We start from the raw sequence: 25,896 nt of genomic DNA on the forward strand, positions 1-25,896 counted from the left end.
ACCCTGGAGAGATCAGCAAAGCAGATGGTGGGGTCCTCAATCAACGACCAGACTTTGGTGATGAGTGGGTGATGGTAGAGGGAGGAAAACGGGCTGGTGGCTTGAGAGATGGTGGAGCCATTCCTGAGATGGGGAACCAGAAAGGGAAGCAATTTGAGGAAGATGAGAATGCAGATGACTTTAGGATGCTGGAAGATGTTTGAGGCGATGTCCATCATCAGCTGGGCATGAAGGCTGGGCATCGAGTCTGGGAGGTGACCGTGTGCACAGGGAGGAGGCCAGACAGAGCTGGGTGAAGGGACACACACGCTCACCTCTTTCTGGTGCCGCTTGAGGTCAGTCTGTGTCCAGCCACCCTCTGGGTGCTGGGGATGGGCCTGGTAACCACCAGTCATTGTGGTTTGTCTCTCCAGAGAGCAGGAGTCCAAGGGAAGCCCAGTGGTTCCTTAGACAGGCTGTGGTAACCATGCCTCGTCCCTGCCACCTCCACCTACCCACAGGCCACAGAGCGTCTTTGCACACCCCTCAAGCACCTGCCACCAGGAGATGCATGGTTTCGAACATTCGCTCATGGCACAGCAATTTATGGAGCACCTGCTGAGTGCTGCATGGCCCTGGCCCTGAGAGAGCAGTAATGACTCAGGCAGACAGCCCCCTGCCCTCCTGAGGCCACCGTCCAATGAGGGAGGCAGGCAATAAACCTATCATTAGAATCAAGTGTGAAGCCTGGGCGTGGTGGCTCATGCCTGTCATCCCAACACTTTGGGAGGCCAAAGCAGAAGGATCACTTGAGGTCAGGAGTTCGAGACCAGCCTGGCCAACATGGTGAAACCTCGTCTCTATTAAAATACAAAAATTAGCCGGTGCGTCCCTGTAATCCCAGCTACTTGGGAGGCTGAGGCAGGAGAATCTCTTGAACCTGGGAGGCACAGGTTGCAGTGAGCAGAGATCATGCCACTGCACTCCAGCTTAGGTGACAGAGCAAGACTCCATGTGATGTTGAGAAAGGGAAGCCTGGGGACCTTTGAGGGGTGGGGGGGGGGGCTTCCGGGAGGAGGCAGCATTTAAACTATAGGTCTGAAGGATGAGTCAGAGTTAGCCAAGAAGAAAAAGGAGTGAAAAGGTGTTTGAGTGAATGGGAATGGCATGTGCGAAGCTCAGAGCTAAGAAAGTGCCTGATAGGTGGAAGGGAATGAAGGGATTAGGTGAGATGGAGCACTGGGTGTTGGGGGTGGTAAGGAACCTCAAGAGTCAGACTTAGGGACTTGGACCTTCTCCTGAGGGCAATAGGGAGCCATGGAGTGTCTTAGGCAGGGAGTGGCTTGCTCAGACTTGCATGTGGGAGCATTCAGAGACAGATCAGAAACACCTAACCTCAGCCCAGAGGGACCCAGGCAAGACCCCTCTCCCTCCTCTGTAGTTCCCTTGACGGGTGAGGTGGGTCAACACGGCTTGCACTCCTCCAGGGACCCGAACCTAAGGGCCTCTGGAGGCAGGCCCCAAGCCTGTCCTAACAAATGCCCTGAGAGCCCCCCAGGCCTGCTCTGGGAATCCAGTCTTGTCGCCGGGAGACACGAGCCCATTTGACTCCGGGCGGCGATGTGGGCTGGACGGCACCACTGCGTGAATAACGGCCCGGCAGTTGGCGCTGAGTGCTCCGGAGCTACCCACTGGGGCGACTGACTTGCTGCGAGCGAGCGCTCCGGATGCCACCAGGTAAGGCTGTCGGCGGGAAGCCGAAGTAATCAATCAGCTCCCGAAGACGCACCGCCCCCTCCCTGCCGCGACGGTCCCCAGCCCTCGGACCTGGAGAGTCTGGGCCGTCCCCGCAGCGCCACCATGTGGGCGAGACGGGTCACGACGGCAGGCGGTCGGGGCGCTCAGCTGGAGGTGCTGGCGCTGGGGAGAGCCGAGGACACCGCGGGATCGGCAGGCGTTGGGGAAAAAAATATTTAATACACATGCGGTATATGAACCAGGTTGAAGGGGGACACTGTGTGCCCACCATCCAATTTAAGAACATTTTAATTACCCTGAAGTTTCTTTTAAAAATATTTTTTTCCCTCCTTTCTCATCTTATTTTGAATTGATATGGGTTTTTTTGTTTGTTTGTTTTGGTTTTTTTTTTTTTTTTTTTTTTTTTTTTTTTTTTTTTTTTTGACAGTCTTGCTCTGTCACCCAGACTAGAGTGCAGTGGTGCATTCTCGCTCACTGCAACCTCCGTCTCCCGGGTTCAGGCGATTCTCGTGCCTCAGCCTCCTGAGTAGCTGGGATTACAGGCACCCACCATCAAGCCCAGCTAGTTTTTGTATTTTTAATAGAGACAGGGTTTCACTCTGTTGACCAGGCTGGTCTTGAACTTCTGACCTCAAGCGATCTGCCTGCCTCAGCCTCCCAAAGTGCTGGGATTACAGGCGTGAGCCACTGAGCCCAGACTGATATAGTACTTTTAATTAATCCATGTCATTGCTTTATTAATTTGTTAGTACTCCTTTCTTTTAGTGGTTGTCCTAAAGATTATAATGCGTATCCTTGACTTATTAAAGTCTGCTACAGACGAACTCTCATTGCTGATAGGAAAATTCAGGAAGCTTAGACCACTTAAAACTCCATTTACCCCCTCCTGACTTGGATGCTATAGTCATCTGTTACCATCTGCTATTTGAATCCTCTATATATTTCAAACTCCACAAGATCTAATTATTATTGTTTTACACAGACAATATTTGTTTAGATTAACCAAATATTTTCTCCTCCATTGGCCTTCATTTCCTCCCAAATCTCCAAGTTTCCACCTGGGATCCATTTTCTCCCACCTGAAAATCACCCTTTGCTAATTCTTTGATGGGGATGTGCTGATGACAAATTCTTTCCATTTTTATTTGTATGAAATGTCTCGGTTTCACTTGAATTAAAAAAAATTTTTTTCTTCTTCTTTTTATAAAATCAGATCTTCTAGAAGAGGCCACCTTTGTTTTTGAAGAGTATTTTTTGCTGGGTACGTTGGTGTAGGTTGGCAAGAGAAGGCAAGAAAGGAGAAAAAAGTAACAGTGTAAGTGGGACAAATAGAAAACAAACAGTAAGATCAGTGGCCTAGACCAGGCGCGGTGGCTTACGCTTGTAATTTCAGCACTTTGAGAGGCCGAGGCGGGTGGATCCCCTGAGGTCATGAGTTCAAGACCAGAGTGGCCAACATGGCGAAACCCCATCTCTACTAAAAATACAAAAATTAGCCGGGCATGGTGGGCACAAGCCTGTAGTCCCAGCTACTTGGGAGGCTGAGGCAGGAGAATTGCCAGAATCTGGGAGGCAGAGGTTGCAGTGAGCCCAGATCACGCCACTGCACTCCAGCTTAGGTGACAGAGCAAGACCCCATCCCAAAAACAAAAACAAAAACAAAGGCGCAAATCAGACCTGCCCCTCAAAGTTGCTGGAGGGACAGCATGGGGCCAGAGGTAGGGAAAAGCAGGTAGCGACTGGGGCAGAGAGGGGTGGGAATGGGTGTGGGCCTGTATGTGACAGGACACTCCCTGGAATCAGTTCTTCAGAGCTGGGGGCCCAGAGTTGAGGATGGGAGTGGAGAAGGGAGATGGGGGGCGGGAGTAAACTCTGGAGTTGGGCAGTCAGGGGAGCCTCAGCCATGGAGCTGAAGGAGCCCTGGAAGCCCTCCTTGCAGAGTATTGGGGGAGGAAAGCAGGAGGTTGCTAAGGAAACCATCCTACAACAACCCACTCCAATCAGAGCTCATTGAAGTTCCCGAATAAGAACTCTCCTCTCTTTCAGGGTGCAGCTTCCTACCCACATCTGCACCGCTGAGGGGGTGTGTGTATGTGCTGTTGTATTTGTGTGTTTGCTTTGTATGAGGGGTTTATGTGCTCTTGTGTGTCTGTGTGCGGCCCCTCTCACTGCATAACCACTTTACCCCACGGCCTTTCTCTGCTCGGGGCCTTGCATACGCCCATTCCTCTGCTGGATAAACCCTTTCCCTCCCCTCCCCGTTGCCTGGTGCTCTTCTGCCCATTCATCAAGAGGAGGTGGAGCCCACACCTGTAATCCCAACACTTTAAGAGGCCAAGGCAGAAGGATCCCTTGAGCTCAGGAATTTGAGACCAGCTTGGGCAACATTGTGAGACCCTGTCTCTTAAAAAAAAAAAAAAAAAAATTACATTAGCCAGGTGTGGTGGCGCTCACCTGTAATCTCAGCTACTCAGGAGTCTGAACTTGAGCCTGGGAGGTTGAGAATGCAGCGAGCAGTGATTGCTGGGTGACAGAGCGAGATCTTTTCTCAAAAATAAAAAACAAAGGAGGGGGAGGGGTCTTCTCCCCCAAAAGCCTTCCCTGACCTCCCCCCATGTCTAGTGAGGGGCTCCTCTGGTTTTCTCACGCCTCTGCCCTGGGCTTCTTTCCCCCACAGCACTGATCACGCGTTGGGTGCTAATCTCTGATTCTTGTGTCCATGAGTTCCTCAAGGGCAGGACAAGATCTTGTCTATTTCTATATCCCTGGCACCAGGCAGGGACCTGGCACAGAGAGAGGCTCAGAGGATGCTTGTTGAATGAATGAATGAGGGAATAAGTTAATGACCACATGAACAGCCACTTCTTCAGAAGGGTTTGGGACACAGGCAGGTCTTCCTCGTTCCACCCAAAAAACCAAATTGCCATCGAAGCTGGCAGGTCTCTTAGAGATGAATCCAGAGGCCAGGCGCGGTGGCTCACGCCTGTAATCTCAGCACTTTGGGAGGCTGAAGCGGGTGGGTCACCTGAAGTCAGGAATTCAAGACCAGCCTGACCAACATACTGAAATCCCATCTCTACTAAAAATACAAAAATTAGCTGGGCATGGTGGCAGGCGCCTGTAATAACAGCTACTCGGGAGGCTGAGGGAGGAGAATCACTTGAACCCAGGAGGTTGCAGTGAGCCGAGATCGTGCCACTGCACTGCAGCCTGGGCGACAGAGTGAAACTCCGTCTCAAAAAAGAGAGAGAGAGAGAGAGAGAGAGAGAGATATGAATCCAGAATCCAGCAACATGGACCTCACCTGGGAGCTCATTAGAAATGCGGCTTCCCAGGCCCCACCCCAGACCCACTGCATCAGAATCTGCCTTTAAAAAAGATTCCCAGGTGATTCACATGTTTTTAAAATGTGAGCAGCTCTGCTCCCGAGGGCCCCACTTCCCATTTGTCTATAGACAAGGGAACTGAGGCCTGCGGAGGACCGGAGCCTGGGGAGGCCTGGGCAGGACCAGGACGTCAAGCTGGACGGTCTCCCAGCAGCTCCGGTCCCCGCCCCGCGGGTCCACCTGCTTCCCGCCCCGCCTGACCTGTCCAGACCTTCCCCGCGGCCTCCTGAGGTCTTTGCAAGGAGCTCGCACTCCCCCTGGCGGGCGTAGAGAGGGACGGCCTGGGCTGAGCTGGCCGAGGAGGAGGGAGAGATGTGGCCTTAGGGACCGGGCAGGGGCAGGGGCAGGGGCGGAGGGGGCGGGCAGGCGGCCAGGGCGTCAGAGGTGGCTGGGGGAGCGCCCCTGCTTTGGAGAGGCTGCCTGAGCTCATCTTGGCTGCTCATCACGCTCCACCTGTGGAGTCCGGGGCCTCTGCTCGCCTCCCGCCAGGGGAGAGAGTAAGAATGGAGCCCACCTCACGGACCCCTCATGAGGATCCCATGAGGATGCGCCGACGTGAGGGGCCAGCGGGGTGGGAAAGTGGCCCGCCTGCAGAACACCCGGAGCGCCTCCGTCTCCATCCCAGGTGAGGGCGAAGCTGGCCTGGGCCGAGTCCAGCGCTGCGCCTCAGCCCCTCACCTCCCAACCATGGAAGAGGGGATTTCCAGAGCCCACAGCGGCCTTCCCCTCCCACTGGGGGTCGCAGGCCCACGGAGGAGGCTGTAGAAACGCCCACTCTTCGGCGGTGGTTGGGGGGAAGGTGCCCCCTCCTTGAGGCCCTGGGATCCCAGAGCCTCGATTCCGGAGGGGGGATGACTCTGGGGGGCAGGAAGTCGGAAAAAGCACGTGCTCTGAAGTCAGACAGACTAGGTTCAAGTCTGGCCCAGTCACAGACAGGAGAGTGACCTCGCGGCTCCTGCCTCAGTTTCCTCGCTTGTGAAGGACCTTCCAGTACTGTTGCGACACTTATGTGAGGGCCGTTGAGCACCCTGCACATAGCAGGCCCTGTGGTCACTGTTGTAACTCACAGGGTACAGTAGGGACCAGAGGATGGGGTCAGTCCTGTGGTCAGTGGAAGACGCCCCCTCACACCAGGGCACTGCCACGCCCAAGTACAGGGGCGGGGTCTCTGGGTCCTTTCTGGGCAAAGTTGTGATACCAGGGCAAAGGAGAGTGGGGGAAGGGACAGATAAACGAATTGGAGCATAGTCTTTTTTTTTTTTTTTTTTTTTTGAGATGAGGTCTTGCTGTGTTGCCCAGGCTGGAGTGCAATGGCGCCATCTCGGTTCACTGTAACCTCTGCCTCCTGAGTTCAAGCAATTTTCCTGCCTCAGCCTCCCGAGTAGCTGGGATTACAGGCATCTGCCAACATGCTCAGCTAATTTTTGTGTTTTTAGTAGAGACAAGGTTTCGCCATGTTGACCAGTCTGGTCTGGAACTCCTGGCCTCAAGCGATCTGCTGGCCTTGGCTTCCCAGTGCTGGGATTGCAGGTTCGTGAGCCACCACATCTGGCCTTTTTTTTTTGACAGGCTCTTGCCCTGCCCCCCACACTGGAGTGTAGCAGCTCACCACAGTCCCAACCTCCTGGGATCCTATCATCCTCCCACCTCAGCCTCCCCAGTAGTAGGGAGTACAGGTGTGCACCACCATTCTCAGATAATTTTTACAAAAATTTTGTAGAGACGGGGTGTCCCCATGTTGCCCAGGCTGGTCTCCAACTGGCCTCAAGTGATCCTCCTGCCTCAGCCTCCAAAGTAGATGGGACCACAGTCAGGTGCCACCGTGTCTGGCTGAGGAACACAGGCTTGAGCCGGGCAGATTGAAAGCCTGAGGTCCCCCTGCTGTCACCACTGGGCTGCTTTCCAAAGTGCTGGCTTTGAGGTCAGTGGCCACCAACCTGCCCAGGTGGGGTCTTACCCTGAAACCATTCTGCTTCTGCTTCACCCACAGGCCGTTCAAAGTGCCCCCCCACCAAGTGACCCTACGCCTCCTACCAGGGACGAGCCCTGCCCCAAGGACACCCTTGCAGGTCTGTTAGTGACCTGAGTGGCTTGGCTAGGAAAAATGAGCTGAACCAAACCAATATCCTGCTGTGGAATTGGGAAACCAAGAGAATTGAGCAGCAGGCCAGGTGACCAAGCACTCCGCCTCGCCCAGGACTTTCCTGATTTTTAAACTGAAAGTCCTGCATCCCAGGAAATGGGGACAGTTGGTCACCTGAACAGCAAGAGCAAATGCCAAAAGTATATAAGCAGAGCCATCAAAACTCATCACAGCTACTGTGCATAGCACTGCGGGTTCCACGTGCCAGCCTCTGTACTACATTCTCTTTTTTTAAAAGATGCTGTATACACACACACACACACACACACACACACACACATACATACATGTATGGTTAATATTAGATGTCAACTTGATTGGATTGAAGGATGCGTAGATAGCTGATAGAGTATTGTCTCTGGGTGTGTCTGTGAGGGTGTTGCCAGGAGACTGACATTTGAGTCAGGGGACTGGGAGAAGACGACCCACCTTCAATCTCAAAGCAGACGGAAGAAGGTGAGATACGCCGACTTGCTGAGTCTTCTGGCTTTCATCTTTCTCCCAGGCTGGCTGCTTCCTGCCCTTGGACATGAGACTACAGGTTCTTCCGCCTTTGGACTCTGGGTGGGGCTTATAACACCAGTGGTTTGCTGGGGATTCTCGGACCTTTGGCCACAGACCGAAGGCTGCACTGTCGGCTTCCCTACTTTTGAAGCTTTCGGACTCAGAGTGAGCCACTACTGGCTTCCTTACTCCTCGGCTTGCAGGTGACCTATCATGGGACTTCACCTTGTGATGGTGTGGCCAATTCTTTCCAATAAATTCATATATATATATATATATATATATATATATATATATATATATACACACACACACACACACACACACACAGACACACATGTATCCTACTAGTTCTGTCTTTCTGGAGAACCCTGATGAATTTATATGTGTGTGGTGTGTGTGTGTGTGTGTGTGTGTGTGTGTGTGTGTGTATACATATATAGAAAGATAAGAGACTGGGTGGGCACAGTGGCTCATTCCTGTAATCCCAGCACTTTGGGAGGCCAAGGCAGGGGGATCACTTGAGGTCAGGAGCTCAAGACCAGCCTGGCCAATATGGTGAAACCCTGTCTGTACAAAAAATATAAAAAATTAGCCAGATGTGGTGGCAGGCGACTGTAGTCTCCGCTACTCGGGAGGCTGAGGCAGGAGAATCTCTTGAACCCAGGAGGCAGAAGCTGCAGTGAGCCAAGATCGCACCACTGCACTCCAGCCTGGGTGACAGAACAAGACTCTGTCCCAAAAAAATAGGGCCAGGCTCAGTGGCTTACACCTGTAATCCCAGCACTTTGGGGGGCCGAGGTGAGCAGATCACAAAGTTAGGAGTTCAAGACAAGCCTGGCCAACATGGTGAAACCCTGTCTCTACTAAAAGTACAAAAATTAGCCAGGCATTGTGGTGTGTTTGTGCCAATAGTCCCGGCTGCTCAGGAGGCTGAGGCAGGAGAATTGCTTGAACCTGGGAGACAGAGGTTGCAGTGAGCTGAGATCATGCCACTGCACTCCATCCTGGACAACAGAGCAAGACTGCATCTCAAAAAAAAAAAAAAAAAAAAAAAGAGAGAAAAACATACAAATTTATTTCTTATGAGTTTTATGTAAGTTCTATGTAATACAAGAGGTTTCATAAAGAAATGAAGACCCAAAGAAGCCATTAAACCTGAATATTTGTATGCTAGTTTTTTTATTTTTTGTTTTTGAGACAGAGTCTTGCTCTGCTGTCTGCTGGAGTGCAGTAGCTTGCTCATGGTTCACCACAGCCTTGAATTTCTGGGCTCCAGTGATCCTCCCATCTCAGCCTCCCAAGTGGCTGGGACTACAGGTGCATGCCACCACATTCAGCTAATTTTTGTGTTTTTGTAGAGATAGGGGTCTCACTGTGTTGCCTAAGCTGGTTTTATGGCAGGTTCGATGAAGAGCAGAAAGTCGTGGAAGAATGGGATGGGACAAAGAGCTGAGTGTAATCAGCTGGGGGAAATTTACCAAGGCCTTTTCATTCAGATTCCTCTTGACATCCTTTTGTCTTCGAGTTTAGGAGTCTCCTTTCCTCCAGGTAGAGAGAGGGCACCTCTCACAAGTGGGTTTTATTACCTCATCAGGGGAAGGTCAGAAGATCTTTCCTGCACATTCCATTTCTCAAATTCCTTCAGCTTGGAATAGTCAATATGCCAAGATGGGTCTGGCTCAGTGGCTTACGCCTGTGATCCCAGCACTTTGGGAGCCCGAGGCAGGTGGATCACAAGGTCAGAAGTTTGAGACCAATCTAGGCAACATGATGAAACCCCATTTCTACTAAAAATACAAAAAATTAGCTGGGCATGGTGGCGACCACCTGCAATCCCAGCTTCTCGGGAGGCTGAGGCAGGAGAATCACTTGAACCAGGGAGGTGGAGGTTGCAATGAGCTGAGATTGTGCCATTGCACTCCAGCCTGGGTGACAGAGCAAAACTGCTTCTCAAAAAAAAAAAAAAAAAAAAAAAAGCCAAGATGCCAAATTGGGGGTATCCTGTCAATATTAGCACATTGTGTTTATCCATTCATCTGTTGGTGACCTTGAGTTGTTTCCACCTTCTCGCTGTTGTAACTAATGCTGCTATGAGTAATGGTGTGCAGATATCTGTTTGAGTCCCTGCTTTCAATTATTTTGGGTCTATAGCCAAGAGTGGAATTGCTGGATCATATGGTAATTCTATGTTTAACTTTTTGAGGAACCGCCAGACTGTTTTCCACAGCAGCTTCTGCTAAGTGTTCTTAATGCCTTATCTCATGAAGCTCTGGCAGCCACCACCCAGGAGGCTGGCCCTGTCCTTGGCCCACTTCGCAGGGGAGGACAATGAGATTCAGATGGATGAAGTGTCCCAAGTCCCTCAGCTAAGAAACACAGAGCCAGGGTTCAAAGCCACATGGACTGACTCCATGAGCTTGTGTCACCTGGCCCTGGGGTGGGTTGGGTCTCCATATCAGCAGACTAGGAACTAGGAAGGGAAATACAAGGGGCCACCAAAGAAAGGAGAGAAGCAGAACGCCATAGCCCTGCAGGGCCCACCTCAGCCCCCCACCATCTCCCTGGCTCTGGTTTCTGGGAGCCCAGTGGTACTGGGCTTCCTGGATAGAAAGGATGGATATTTCTCTGCCTATCGGCCTCTCTTCTGGATGTCTATTTTCCCTAAGGAGCTCCTAAAACCTTAGTCTAGGGGACTGAGTTGCCTAGAATTGAGTGGAGACACAGACCTAGCCAATCAGTGTAATTCTTTCCCCCTGGCTGTGGTGATTGGTTCAGAGCAGGGCCGGGTACTTCGTCTGGCTCAGTGAGACTTGTGTCTGGCTGGGACCATGGTTAGAACTGATAAGAAGAGAAAAACTGCTCACTGGCAGCTGAGAGGATGGGGTTGAGTCAGAGGTTGAATGAGCAGGGAGGAGGCAGATGAGGAAAGCAAGATGGAGTGCTGGATCCAGCAGTACCTGAAGCCAGCATCAGCCAATACCTCCTCCTCTTCCTTCTTTTGCTTGAGGTTAGCTTGGGATTTTTGTCATTTGCATCCCAAGGAACCCTGATTTGGAGATTTTGGGGTGTCGAGAGAATCTCTGCTCCCTGGCTGCCCTACCTGTGCTTGTGCCATCCACTTCCCCTTCCATGAGCTGGTCGGAGCAGTCCTGTTCATTTCAACCACCTCAGCCAAACCAAAACAGAGGGACCTCACCACAGCCTGGCAGGAATCCGGAGCCTGAGACAGTGACTCAGTGGTTACGGGGCTGAGACCCTCACCGGAGTCTGGCACAGTGGTCTGAGAGCAGGACCACCCAGGCAGGGTTACAGAGGCCTCCATTCCAGGGAGGAGCCCTGGAGCTAGTGATGCTGGAAGGCAGATGAATGAGATTGTACCTTTCCAGACAGCTCAGGGCTTAAGAGAAACACTCAGTTCCCTGGCTTCCACAGGGACCACAAACTCAGAGTATTCACAGAGCCTCAGAAATCAGAAAATCAAATCCTGTGAAGGAGAAACAACCCTCTTGACAGTTTTGTGTGTGTGTGTGGTGTGTGTGTGTGTGTGTGTGTGTTTTGTTTTTGTTTTTGTTTTTGTTTTGACAAGATCTCACTGTGTCACTCAGGCTGGAGTGCAGTGGTGTGATCATGGCTTACTGCAGCCTTAACCTCCCGGGCTGAAGTGATCCTCCCACCTCAGCCTCCCAATTAGCTGGGAATACAGGTGTGTGCCACCATGCCTGCTAATTATTATTATTGCTGTTTTTGTAGATAGGGTCTGTGTCTTGATAGTCTAAACATCTCCAGGGGTAGGGCTAGGCCAGCAGAGAGTGGGCCATGCAGCCCCCATGGTCTTGGTCTCCTTGGAAGCAGTGTACTGTCTTGGGATTGGCGTGATGGGAAGGCTGTCACCAAGGGCATTCTTCACCCTCGGCTCTGTCATCTTCCCCTGGAACCCTCCACTGGGCCCAGGGGTACCTTATTCCTATCTCAGTACCAGCATCCTGCTTCTCCTAAGCAATTGGTTTGTCGTCCTCCCTAGACTTTGGACATTGTGTAAGTGGACACATTTCCCTTTTCACACCACCTGCTAGAAAGCTTAGAGCCAATGTGTGGCAAAAGTATAGTGATGAGGGAATACAGCCCCTCATAGCAAAAGAACGCCATGCCACATGGTCCAAAAGTTACAAGCTCAACCAACAGAAATATCCTTCATGTTTCACTCCTTCAGAATCATATTCCCTTTTTCTTCCAAAAGAATACTGTCCTTTCAAATGTGTATCTGAATCTTTTTTCACACAAATACCTTATTTAGTTTACTGAAACTCTCCCTGTTTGTTTTGTTTTGTGTTTTGAGAAAAGCTCTCACTCCATTGCCCAGGCTAGAGTGCAGTGGCCTGGTCACAGCTCACTGCAGCCTTGACTTCCAGGTTCAAGTGATCCTCCCACCTCAGCCTCCTGAGTAGCTGGGACTACAGGCGCACACCATTGCACCCAGTTAACTTTTTAAATTTTTGTAGAGACAAGGTCTCACTATGTTGCCTAGGCTGGTCTCAAGTTCCTGGGCTCGGGTGAATCTCCTGCCTCAGCCTCCCAAAGTGCTGGGATTATAGGAATGAGCCACTGCGCCCGCCCTCTCTTTGTTTTCTTTCTTTCTTTTTTTTTTTTTTTTTTGAGACGGAGTCTCGCTTAGTCGCCCAGGCTGGAGTGCAGTGGCGCAATCTCAGCTCACTGCAAGCTCCGCCTCCTGGGTTCACGCCATTCTCCTGCCTCAGCCTCCCTAGAAGCTGGGACTACAGGCGCCCGCAGCCACGCCCAGCTAATTTTTTTGTATTTTTAGTAGAGACGGGGTTTCACCGTGTTCACCAGGATGGTCTTGATCCCCTGACCTTGTGATCCGCCCACCTCGGCCTCCCAAAGTGCTGGGATTACAGGCGTGAGCCACTGCGCCCGGCTCTCCTTGTTTTCATGATGCATGTCTGAATCATTTTTCAAATCTGTGTTACAAGGGTCTCCCTCCCCTGTACATCTCAACATGAGCTCCAGAAGGAGGTGGTGAGTATATGTATGTGTGTGCATGTGTGTGCGTGGAATCACTGATAAAGAGAACATGTAAAACTGATAGGCTGAGAACGAAGATGAGTTATCACCCAGTCATGGCTGGTGGATGCTTCCCTTATTCCTTTGTGCCCGAGTAGACCGTAAAAGCCATCAAAATTTCCTGAGTTGGCCAGGATTACAGGTGGCTCACACCTGTAATCCCAGCTCTTTGGGAGGCTGAGGTGAGAGGATAGCTCGAGTCCAGGAATTTGAGACCAGCCTGGGCAACACAGTGAGACCCCTGTCTTTATAAAATAAAATTAAGAAGTTAGAAAAAAAAAATCCTGGCCGGGCATGGCGGCTCATGCCTGTAATCCCAGCACGGAGGCCAAGGTGGGCAGATCACCTGAGGTCAGGAGTTCAAGACCGGCCTGGCCAACAAAGTGAAACCCTGTCTCTACTAAAAATACAAAAATTAGCTGGGTGTGGTGATGTGTGCCTGTAATCCCAGCTACTCGGGAGGCTAAGGCAGGAGAATTGCTTGAACCTGGGAGGTGGTGGTTGCAGTGAGCAGAGATCAGGCCACTGCACTCCAGCCAGGGTGACAAAGTGAGACTCCATCTCAAAAAAAAAAAAAAAAAAAAAAAAATCCTGAGTCTCTGGTCTTATTTCCCCCACAGTAGATCTTTATGTTCTGCACTTTAACCTTGTTCCTGGATCCTCTGTGCTCCCACCCTTGTGCTACTTTCTTGTTTTCCCCCAACTCTTTTTTCTGCTCTGGTTGTATATTGTGCATCCTCAGAAGCTGCCTGAGGTCCTTTCTGCAGTGAGGCAGGGAGCAAACCAACCAATCAACCAACCAACCAGACAATGTACAACTGGATTGGTGGACCCTCTGGCCTGGGCCAGACAGGCTGAAGCCATGACCAGGTCCTCGTCTTTTTCTTTCTTTCTTTCTTTCTTCTTTCTTTCTTTTTTTTTTTTTTTTTTTTTTTTTTTGAGACAGAATTTTGCTTTGTCACCCAGGCTGGAGTGCAATGGCATAATCTCAGCTCACTGCAAACTCTGCTTCCTGGGTTCAAGTGATTCTCCTGCCTCAGCCTCCCGAATAGCTGGGATTACAGGCATGTGCTATCATGCCTGGCTAATTTTTGCATTTTTTGTAGAGACAGGGTTTCACCATGTTGGCCAGGCTGGTCTCAAACTCCTGACCTCAGGTGATCCGCCTGCCTTGGCCGGCCAAACTGCTGGGATTACAGGTATGAGCCACCGTGCCCGGCCAGATCCTTGTCTTTCTAGTACCAGCCAGAAGGTGGCATTAGAGCAGCTCCCAAATGTCATGCAGGTCAGAGCCAGGGCAACCTCAGGTATGGATGGGATAGTGCTTGCAGATGGGCCTTGAGGACTATAGAGGGAGGACAGCAGGGCAGAAGAGAGCTGAGAAACAGCAGCAATCTATAGGCTGACAGCATCCTCAGGCCTCCAGGGTGAATTAATGTCAGACAGGCATTCTAGGTCAGTATTAGGAGTGAATGAGAGAACAGATGGAATGTGCTCAGTGCCGGACATGGAGCTGCTCAGGAAATGTTGGGACTCTCCTTCCCCATGTTTTCCTGGAGGAGCGGATGGCTTTGCCCTTTAAAAGGTCAGTGCCAGGCCAGGTGCGGTGGCTCACGCCTGTAATGCCAGCACTTTGGGAGGCCAAGGCAGGCAGATCACCTGAGGTCAGGAGTTTGAGACCACCCTGACTAACATGGAGAAACTGTCTACTACTAAAAGTACAAAATTAGCTGGGCATGGTGGCGCATGCCTGTAATCCCAGCTACTCAGGAGGCTGAGGCAGGAGAATTGCTTGAACCCGGGAGACGGAGGTTGCGGTGAGCCGAAATGGCACCATCGCACTCCAGCCTGGGCAACAACAGCGAAATTCCATCTCAGAAAAACAAAGTGCCTGGGACCCAACCCAGGTCCGGTCCATGCTGTTACCACCATATTTCCCCCTTGGCATCATGAGCCCACCTTCTGCAGGACAGACCCCTGCGAGACAAGGCCGGTTCTTTTCTCTTGTAGCTGCTTGTTCGGTGGTGAGATTCAGGGGGTGGGAAGAGATGGTAGGAATAGCTGCAGCTTGTCCCACTTTTCACTGTCCTTCTGGTTTTTCTTCTCCCAGAAGAGGAAGTCAGTGGGAGGGGCTCTTTGCTGGGAGCCCAGTTTGTCCCCAGCAGTGAGCCTCCTTGGAAAGAACTGCAGACAGAACCTGAAAACTTTATCTTGTATCTGCTGCTGTGGTTGAAAGCTTGGACTTGGCCAGGTGTATGGCTAATGCCTGTAAGTCCAGCACTTTGGGAGGCCAGGGAGGAAGGATAGCTTGAGCCAAGAACAGACTGTGCAACACAGGGAGATCTCGACTTGACAAAACAAAAAAAAATTTTTTGGCCGAGCGCGGCAGCTCATGCCTGTGATCCCAGCACTTTGGGAGGCCAAGGTGGGAGGATCACCTGAGGTCGGGAGTTCGAGACCAGCCTGGCCAGCATGATGAAACCCTGTCTCTACTGAAAATTCAAAAATTAGCCAGGCGTGGTGGCAGGCGCCTGCAATCCCAGCTACTCGGGAAGCTGAGGCAGGAGAGTCGCCTGAACCCGGGAGACGAAGGTTGCAGTAAGCTGAGATTGTGCCATTGCACTCCAGCCTGGGCAACAGAGCAAGACTCCACCTAAAAAAAAAATAATTATTATTATTGTATCTTTTGGCCAGGCATGGTGGTGGCTCATGCCTGTAATCCCAGCACTTTGGGAGGCCGAGGTGGGCAGATCACAAGGTCAGGGGTTCGAGACCAGCCTGGCCAACATAGTAAAACCCTGTCTCTACTAAAAATACAAAACTTAGCCAGGCATGGTGGTGTGCGCCTGTAGTTCCAGCTACTTGGGAGGTTGAGGCAGAAGAATTACTTGAACCTGGGAGGTGGACTGAGATACGCCACTGCACTCCAGCCTGGGCAACAGAGCAAGACTCCATCTCAAAAAAAAATTTTTTTTTTTAATTAGCCAGGCTTGGTGGTCTGTGCTTGTAGTACTAGCTACTTGGGGGACTGAGGTGGGAGAATTGCTTGGGCCCGGGAGGTCCTGGCTGCAGTGAACCATGATCACAACACTGCACTCCAGGCTGGGCAACAGTGAGACTCTCTCAAAGAAAATTTTTAAAAGAGAAAAGGAAACATGGTAGTTAACCACTAAGGAGGTAAGGGAGGACTTGAAGTAATTTAAAAATAACAAAGTAAAGTCTGGGTGCAGTGACTCACACCTGTAATCCCAGCACTTTGGGAGGCTGAGGCGGGAGGATCACTTGAGGTCAGGAGTATGAGACAGCCTGGCCAACATGGTGAAACGCTGTCTCTGCTAAAAAAAAAAAAAAAAAAAAAATTAGCTGGGCATGGTGGTGGATGCCTGTGATCCAAGCTACTTGGGAGGCTGAGGCACGAGAATCGCTTGAATCTGGGAGGCAGAGGTTGCAGTGAGCTGAAATCGCGCCATTGCACTCCAGCCTAGGAGACAGAGCGAAACTCTGTCTCAAAAAAAAAAAAAAAAAAAAAAGTAGACAACAACTGCTGTTTCTAGAGATGAGGGTGAGTATTCAAGGAAATATATCTTTCCTATGGTACTTTACTTCTATTTGAAACAGGGCTCTCTCCGTTGTCGAGGCTGGAGTGCAGTGGCACAATCACGGCTCACTGCAGCCTCAACTTCCAGGCCTCAAGCGATCCTCCCACCTCAGCCTTCCGAGTAGCTGGGATCACAGGCTCATGCCACTGTGCCTGGCTCATTGTTTTGATTTTTAGTAGAGATGAGGTCTTTCTATGTTACCCAGGCTGGTCTTGAACTCCTGGGCTCAAGCAATCCTCCTGCCTCAGCCTCCCAAAGTGCTAGGATTACAGGTGTGAGCCACTGCCCCTGGCTGTCCTATGGTGCTTCTAAAATTTTCTCTTTGTCTTTGGTTTCTGACTATCTTATTCTGATGTACTCTAATGTGGCTTGTTTGTCTATATTTTGTTTTGGGTTTGCTGAGCTTATTGAATTTATAGTTTGATGTCTTTCATTAGATTCAGAAAAGTTTTAGTCTTTATCTTTTAACATATTGCTTCTTCCTAATTTTCTCTTTCTCAAACCATATTTATATTATATTAGATCTTTCATGGGTGTTGTATTTATGTCTTATGCTCTTTTATGTTTTATTTTTACTTTTTTTTTCTATGCTTCAGTTTGGATATCTTTAATCACACCCATCTTTCAGTATGCTAGTCCTGGCTTTACTTATTTCCAATCTTCTGTGAAACCCATCTATGGAGTGCATATTTTCTTTCTCTCTCTCTCTCTCTTTTTTTTTTTTTTTTTTTTTTTTTGAGACAGAGTCTCACTCTGTCGCTCAAGCTGGAGTGCAATGGCACAATCTCAGCTCACTGCAACGTCCCAGGTTCAAGTGATTCTTCCACCTTAGCCTCCCAAGTAGCTGGCATTACAGGCACCCGCCACCACGCCTGGCTAATTTTTGTATTTTTGTAGAGATGGGGTTTCACCATGTTGACCAGGCTGGTCTTGAACTCCTGACCTCAGGTGATCCGCCCGCCTCGGCCTCCCAAAGTGCTGGGATTACAGGCATGAGCCACTGTGCCTGGCCTGGAATGCTTATTTTCAGCATGTAATTTTTAGTTTTAGGATATTCATTTGATTCTCTCTCTTTCTTTCTTTTTTCTTTCTTTCTTTCTTTCTTTCTTTCTTTCTTTCTTTCTTTCTTTCTTTCTTTCTTTCCTTTCTTTCTTTCTTTCTGTCTCTCTTACTCTCTTTCTCTCCTTTCTTTCTTTCCTTCTTTCTTTCTTTCTTTCTTTCTTTATTTCTTTCCTCTCTTTCTTTCTCTCTCTCTCTGTCGCTCTTACTCTCTTTCTCTTCTTTCTCTTTCTTTCTTTCTTTCTTTCTTTCTTTCTTTCTTTCTTTCTTTCTTTCTTTCTTTCTTTCTTTCTTTCTTTCTTTCTTTCTTTCTTTCTTTCTTTCTTTCTCTTCTTTCTTTTTTTGACAGAGTCTCGTTCTGTCACCCGGGCTGGAGTGCAATGGCACGATCTTGACTCACTACAATCTCTCCCTCCCTGGTTCAAGCGATTCTCCTGCCTCAGCCTCCTAAGTAGCTGGGATTACAGGTGACCGCCACCATGCCTGGCTAATTTTTGTGGGGTTTTTTTGATAGAGACGGGGTTTCGCCATGTTGGCCAGACTGGTCTCCAACTTCTGACCTCAAGTGATCTGCCCACTTCGGCCTCTCAAAGTGCTGGGATTACAGGTGTAAGCCACCAGGTCCAGCCTCATTTGATTCTTTTTTAGAAATTCTAGTTGTCTTAAAAAAAAAAAAAAAAAAAGAAAGAAAGAAATTCTAGTTGTTTCTTTAAAAACACTAAGGTGAAAGGAACTTTCAAAAGGTGGTTGGAAGCTCGATTCTCACGGCCGGGTTCCACTGAAAGGTGATTGAAGCGTGTGTAGAGCTCTCATCATACCATCAGCAGAAAGTACATTCTTTGGAACTTAGTAGCTTAAAAGAAAAGTCCTCCAATCTCAGGCTGGGCCCAGTGGCTCACGCCTATAATCCCAGCACTTTGGGAGACCAAGGCGGGCAGATTAGCTGAGGTTGAGAGTTCGAGACCAGCCTGACCAACATGGAAAAACCCCGTCTCTACTAAAAATACAAAATTAGCTGGGCGTGGTGGTGCATGCCTGTAATCCCAGCCACTCAGGAGGCTGAGGCAGGAGAATCGCTTGAACCTGGGAGGCAGAAGTTGAGGTGAGCTGAGATTGTGCCATTGCACTCCAGCCTGGGCAACAAGAGTGAAACTCTGTCTCAAAAAGAAAAAAAAAAAAGAAAGAAAAGAAAAGCTCTCCAATCTGTTGCTTGGGGTAGGGCATGGAGGAGACACCCTGGTTTGTTGGCATTCTGGGAGCAGGCCGAGGAAAAAGGGCTGGAATCCTGCCACTCAGAATGTATGTCCCTAATCCCTGTTTGCAGTCCTGTTCTCTGTGGTGCCCGGTCTGAACAAGTCTGGGGGCTTTTGAGTTCAATTCCTCCAGGAAGAAACTGCTGTTTTTATGCCTGTGGGTTTAGTCATCTGGCTGCATGGGATAGGGAGAAGGCTTGGGAGACAATTCCTCCATGTTCAGACTTCCAGCTGCACCTGTTCCCTCCAAGACTTGGACCTCTCCGGGATGTTTTAGGACAAATTGGCTTTGGTATCTCCTCCATGCGTACTTTGGGTCGTAACCACTAGTGACCTTGGTACTTCTCTGTTAGCATGCCATCTTCCAAAGGTTGGTTGGAATCTTTATTTGGCAGATGCCTCCTCTCCCGGCTTCTTTGTCACTGCGGATCAGCTTATATTATTCCTTTATTGTCGGGTTAGTGGTGTCTGAGGAGGGAAAGCCTGGGTGACAGAGCAAGACTTCATCTCAAAAGAAAAAAAAAAAGAAAAGAATAAGGAGGCCGGGCACAGTGGCTCACACTTGTAATCCCAGCACTTTGGGAGGCCGAGGCGGGTGGATCATGAAGTCAGGAGATCAAGACTATCTTGGTTAACTTGGCGAAACCCCGTCTCTACTAAAAAAGATACAAAAAATTAGCTGGGCATGGTGACAGGCGCCCATAGTCCCAGCTACTTGGGAGGCTGAGGCAGGAGAATGGCGTGAACCCGGGAGGCAGAGCTTGCAGTGAGCCGAGATCGCGTCACTGCACTCCAGCCTGGGTGACAGAGCAAGACTTCATCTCAAAAAAAAAAAAAGAGAAATGGTCATCACCATTTGTCTAGTGGCCCAGAAACTTGGATGTCAAACTCGACTGCCCGTCTTCTATTTCCACACCCAATTAATTGCCAAGACCCACTGTCTTTATCTGTCTCTCTCTCTGTTTTTTTTTTTTTTTTTTTTTTTAAGATGGAGTCTTGCTCTGTTGCCCAGACTGGAGTGCAGTGGCGTAATCTCGGCTCACTGCAACCTCTGCCTCCCAGGTTCAAGCGATTCTCCTGCCTCAGCTTCCCAAGTAGCTGGGATTACAGGTGCCCAGCACCACGCCCAGCTAATTTTTGTATTTTTAGTAGAGACGGGGTTTAGTAGAGGCTGGTTTCAAACTCCCGACCTCAGGTGATCCACCGGCCTCAGCCTCCCAAAGTGCTGGGATTACAGATGTGAGCCACTGCACCTGGCCTGACGTTACCTCTTTAATAAATCCCGACCTGTCCCACCCATTCTTCCTCCTCACAGCCTCTCTCTCAGCCCAGCCTCAGTCTCCCAGCTGGTCTCCTCCCTTTGGTCCTGCCCCTCGGTCCTGCTGCTGCCCATCTGCTCAGATGCAAATATCATCCTGTCACCTCCCTTCTGAAAGTCTCTGGGGCCAAGTGCAGTGTGGCTCATACCTGTAATCCCAACACTTTGGGAGGCTGAGGTGGGCGAAGCACCTGAGGTCAGGAGTTTGAGACCAGCCTGGCCAACATGATGAAACCCTGTCTCTACTAAAAGTACAAAAATTAGCCAGGTGTGGTGGCAGGTGCTTGTAATCCTAGCTACTTGGGAGGCTGAGGCAGGAGAATCTCTTGAACCCAGGAGGTGGAGGTTGCAGTGAGCAGAGATCATGCCACTGCACTCTAGCCTGGGCAACAGAGTTAGACTCAGTCTCAAAAAAACAAACCAACAAATAAATAAATAATAAAAACTAAAAATAAGAAACCTCTGATGACTTCCACTACCTAGGAATTTGGTCCAAATTAGCCCTGGGCTGGAGTTGTCAGATTCAACAAATAAAAATAGAGGATGTCTACTTAAATTTGAATTTCAGATAAATATGAAATCCTTTTTTTTTTTTTTTTTTTTTTTTTTTTTTAGTATGAGTACATCCCATGCAGTATTTGGCAGCACAGTCTCCCATTCCCTGCACTCTTTCCATATCTCCAACCTTGTTACTTGCCACATTGTTTTCCACATGTAAAATTTGGGACAGACTGGACTACATGAAACTCCCTAGGCTGGGCACTGTAGCTCATACCTGAATCCCAGCACTTTGGGGGCTGAGGCAGGAGGATTGCTTGAGCCCAGGAGTTAGAGACCAGACTGGGCAACATGGTGAGACCCTGTCTCTACAAAAAAAAAAAAGATAGGCCAGGCACAGTGGCTCACATCTGTAATCTCAGCACTTTGGGAGGCTTAGGCAGGTGGATCACTTGAGGTCAGGAGTTCGAGACCAGCCTGGCTAACATGGTGAAACCCTGTCTCTACTAAAAATACAAAAATTAGCTGAGTGTGGTGGTGCGAGCCTATAATCCCAGCTACTCAGGTGGCTGAGGCAGCAGAATCGCTTGAACCCAAGAGGTGGAGGTTGCAGTGAGCCAAGATTGTGCCACTGCACTGTAGCCTGGGTGACAAAGTGAGACTCCATTTTTTTTTTTTTTTCCCTGAGGGGGTCTCGCCCTGTTGCCCAGGCTGGAGTACAATGGCATGATCTCAGTTCACTGCAACCTCTGCCTCCTGGGTTCAAGTGATTCTCCTGCGCCAGCCTCCCAAGTAGCTGGGATTACAGATGTGCAACACCACGCCCAGCTAATTTTTTATATCTTTAGTAGAGACGGGGTTTCACCAAGTTGGCCAGGCTGGTCTTGAACTCCTGACCTTGTGATCTGCCTGCCTCAGCCTCCCAAAGTGCTGGGATTACAGGTGTGAGCCACCACACCTGGCTGAGACTCCATCTTAAAAACAAACAAACAAAAAATCTGGACATGGTGGCACAAGCCTATAGTCACAGCTACTCAGGAGACTGAGGTAGGAGGATCACCTGAGCCCAGGAGGTTGAGGCTGCAGTAAGCCGAGATTGTGCCACTGCACTCCAGCCTCGGAGACAGAACAAGACCCTGTCTCAAAAATTTAAAAAAAAAAAAAAAAAAAAAAAAAAAGCTCCCCAAATGGGTTAGACATTTCCTCATTGATATGCTCTTCATTCCTGCTGTTTCCTCCACCAGAAAGGCCGTTCCCCCTTCTCCCCCAGTCCATCTTTGCTCATCTCTTGGGTGTCAGAACACTAGGAGTCCCTCCTCTAAGATTCCTCTCTGCTCCGTCAAAATGGATGGGCTGATCTCCTGGGTGACGGGAGGCCCCTGTGTGCCTGGATGGCAGCCCCGCCCTCTGGACCAGCATGTCAGCTTGCTCATGTCTCTCTCCCCTTCAGTCAGTGAATCCCGGCAACTCTGTGCCCTTCCGGCCCACATCTGGCTCAGCCCACATGGCCCCATCCAGCTGGAAGCTCTCGAGGGCCCTGAGCCTTGGCAAAGGCCCCAACTTTCTTCTCACTCTCCTGGCCTGGGTCCCAGTCTGACGGTTCACACTCCCTCCTTGCCTGAGTTCCCACGAAAAGTGGCCTCCGCCCCCAGCCCCCTGCCCAGGACCAGATTACAGAATGCTGAGACAATGGAGGCTCTAAGCCAAATTTCCAACGGGCCTGCCATGAAATCACCAACAGTGTCTGTGTGTACATCTGGGACAGATGCCGGCAGCTGAGGCCACAGGGCACATGACTTTGTCACACCAGGTCAGCATGACTTTGGTGGGAGTGTGGGGGGTGGAGCTCAGACCTAAAGTTAGGACACTTAAGTCTGAATCCCCACCCTTTCTAGCTGCCTGGTACTGGGCAAATGAGCACCCTCCCCTTTGAGCCTCAGTTTTCTTGTCTGTAAAATGGGGATAATAATGCTTATCACACAGGGTGTGTGATCAAGGAGAGTGATTAACACACACAAGGACATCTAGCAGCAAAAGGACACCAGCTCTGATCGTTTTTTGTTTTGTTTTGTTTTTTAATTATTATTTGCTCTTTATTTTTTTGTGTGTGTGTCACATACCTTTCTTGAGGCTAGTGGTAGCAGGACCCGGGACCAGAACACTGTTTGTAGGTTTCTTCTCCTAGAATCACCAACTAGGCCCAAGCAACTTTATTCGAAGAGAGGAAGACAGTCATCCAGCCTGGAGAGCATCTGCCTGTGAAAATGGCTCCAACTCAACCACCCAGGTGGACGCAGCAGAGTTGTCAAATCAAGCTAAGGGTGAGAATGACTGAAGAGGGATAATATAAAGGCCGGAGGACCATGCTCTGGCCTGGGAGTTGGAAAGGCTGGGGCTTCCTGACTTCTCAATGTTTGCCCTTCCACCCATTCTCTCTGCCTGAGCCTCCTTCAGACCTTTGCTGAGCAGTCACTGTTGCCATCCAAGACCTTCTCTCTGCCTCAAGGTTCCCCTGAAGACTTTCTTGTGGCACTTCTCAGCACCCCTTGCAATTTGTAGCATTTACTTACAGGTTTACCCTCTATCTCCCCCTCCAGACTGTAAATGCCTCCAGGGCAGAAACCTATCAGTTTACAAATAACAGCAACCAAAAGTGATCTACCAGCAGGTAGCTCATGCCTGTAATCCTAGCACTCTGGGAGGCCAAGGTGGGAGGATCACTTGAGGCCAGGAATTTGAGACCAGCCAGGGCAACATAGCAAGGTCCTATCTCTACAAAAAATAAAAACTTAGTTGGGCATGGTGGATGTGGTGATATGTGGCTGTAGTCCTAGCTGCTTGGGAGGCTGAGGAGGGAGGATTCCTTGTGCCCAGGAGTTTGAGGCTGCAGTGAGCTGTGATTACACCACTGCACTCCAGCCTGGGTGACAGGGTGAGACCTTGGGTTTTTTTAAAAAGTTACAAATTCTTGAAAAGAAAAATAATTTAAAAAAAAATTTTCCTGAGGCAGGAATATCTCTTGAGCCCAGAAACCCAAGGCTGTGGTAAGCTATGATCATGCTACTGCACTCCAACCTGCGTGACAGAGACGCTGGTCTTTTTATAAAAATTATACATTTTTGAAAAGGAAAATTTAAAAAAAAATTTTTTTTTTGAGACAGTTTCACTCTTGTTGCCCAGCCTGGAGTGCAGTGGCGCGATCTCAGCTCACTGCAACCTCCACCTCCCGGGTTCAAGCGATTCTCCTCCCTCTGCCTCCTGAGTAGCTGGGGTTACAGGCATCCAACACCATGCCCGGTTAATTTTTTGTATTTTTAGTAGAGACCAGGTTTCACAGTGTTGGCCAGTCTGGTCTTAAACTCCTGACCTCAGGTGACCTGCCCGTCTCAGCCTCCCAAAGTGTTAGGATTACAGGCCCCTTGGCACCAACAGCCTGAGCGCCATGAATGGCAGCAGGAGGCAGACAGGCTCCTGGGTGGGAGGAGACAGGCCCCTGGTGAAGCCCCACCTTCAAGCCAGGGAGGGCCTGAAGCCTGGGGACTGTGCTGCCAGTCTCATGGAAAGGAGTGGGAATTTGGGGTGCTTTTTCTGGGCCCACCCATGGCTACTCATGGACCAGTTGGTGCACAGTTCCTCCCCTCCGAGGAAGGGCATGAACCCTCAGTCCCTCCTTGGTCCCCCTCCCCTGCTCATCAGTGCTCAAAGTCTGGAGGGGGCTAAGGCGGCAGGGGGCTTGTGTGTCAGTGCTGCGCCAAGCGTACCCACACTTGGCCAGGCTGTGAGAGCACCTGGGCTCAGCCCCAACCTCACTCCAAGATCAAGGAGAGGCCAAGCAGCGGGAGCAGGAGCTTCCAAGCCTGCGGGGGATGGGGTGTCTTCCCAGGCCCCTGAGAGTACAGAAATGCCTGGATCCACAGCCACGGCTTGGGCAGCTGCAGCTGCATCTGGAAGGGTGGGGCTCGTGCCTGCTCCCAGCCCCCACCAGCTCCATGGAGTATGCAGCCCTGGCCGCACCTCACCCACTGTAGCCAGTGTCATGACAGCAGTTACTCTAGACAGGCCACTGCTGCCATCACCAGCACTTTGGGAGGCTGAGATGGAGGATCTTTTGAGCCCAGGAATTCAAGACCAGCCTGGACAACATAGCAAGACCCCATCTCTACAAAATAGTAAAAAATTAGCCAGTGCACACCTGTGGTCCTAGCTACTCAGGAGACTGGGGTGGAAAGATGGCTTGAGCCCAGAAGGTGGAGGCTGCAGTGAGCTGAGATTGCATCACTGTACTCCATCCTGGACAACAGAGTAAGATCCTGTCTTGAAAAAAAATGTTCACTTTTATTATTATTATTTTTTTTTGAGACAGAGTCTCACTCTGTTGCCCAGGCTGGAGTGCACTGGTACAATCTCAGTTCACTGCAACCTCTGCCTCCCGGGTTCAAGCTATTCTCCTGCCTCCTGAGTAGCTGGGATTATAGGCCCCCACCACCACGCCCAGCTAATTTTGGTGTTTTTAGTAGAAATGGGGTTTTCCCATGTTGGTCAGGCTGGTCTCAAACTCCTGGGTTCAAGTGATCTGCCCACTTCGGCCTCCCAAAGTGCTGGGATTACAGGTGTGAGCCACAGTATCCAGCCAAAAAATTTTTTAAATGAAAAAATATTTTTAAAAAGAATTCTTAGGCAAACCAAAGACAGCAGGAAAAACAAAAACAAGGAGGGACCAGAGGAAGTTATTTGAAGCCTGTGGCACCTACAGCTGCAACAAACATTAAAGACAGCCCAACTCCTTGATAGATTAACATGAAACCTCACACTAAAAGCCCCATTACCTGGGTTCCTACCACCAGATACTTGATGACTGACTTTCTACAACAAATCACAAGGTCTGCTAAAAGGCAAGAAAAAACACAGCATGAAAAGGCAAACCAGGCATCAGAACCAGACTCAGATATAAAACAGAATAAGGAATTATCAGATAAAAATTTTGAAATAACTCTGATTATATTGGCAAAGACTCACTCCTTTGACCGAAATGTTAGTCAAGCTTCTCTGAGTTCTCTGCTTGACTAGGCCTTTCTTGGGTTTCCCTTTCTGTCCTTGCAGAATCCAATTGGAGCAGGAATCCTGCTAGGTCAGTTTATTGAAAATCCCTCCTCTTGGCATCTGACTACCCTGGTCAGGCTTTATCAAGAGTCCTATCAAAGCCTGGGTGCAGTGGCTCACTCCTATAAACCCAGCACTTTGGGAGGCCAAGGCAGGTGGATCGCTTGAGTTCAGGAGTTCAAGACCAGCCTGGGCAACATGGTGAAACCTTGTCTCT

General features: G+C 49.9%; 2 protein-coding genes across 2 annotated transcripts in view; one reads left to right on the forward strand and one right to left on the reverse strand.

Moving 5' to 3' along the window:
* Positions 1-1,828, reverse strand: part of MORN5 (MORN repeat containing 5) — a 632,826-nt gene extending 630,998 nt beyond the window's left edge. The window contains exon 1 of the mRNA XM_050761894.1: positions 1,823-1,828. The gene's annotated coding sequence lies outside the window, so the exon portion shown is untranslated. The remainder of the gene's footprint in view (positions 1-1,822) is intronic.
* Positions 1-25,896, forward strand: part of STOM (stomatin) — a 296,176-nt gene that overhangs the window by 66,903 nt on the left and 203,377 nt on the right. The window lies entirely within an intron of this gene.

This window comes from Macaca thibetana, chromosome 15 (assembly GCF_024542745.1).
Source record: "Macaca thibetana thibetana isolate TM-01 chromosome 15, ASM2454274v1, whole genome shotgun sequence".
Lineage (NCBI taxonomy): Eukaryota > Metazoa > Chordata > Mammalia > Primates > Cercopithecidae > Macaca > Macaca thibetana.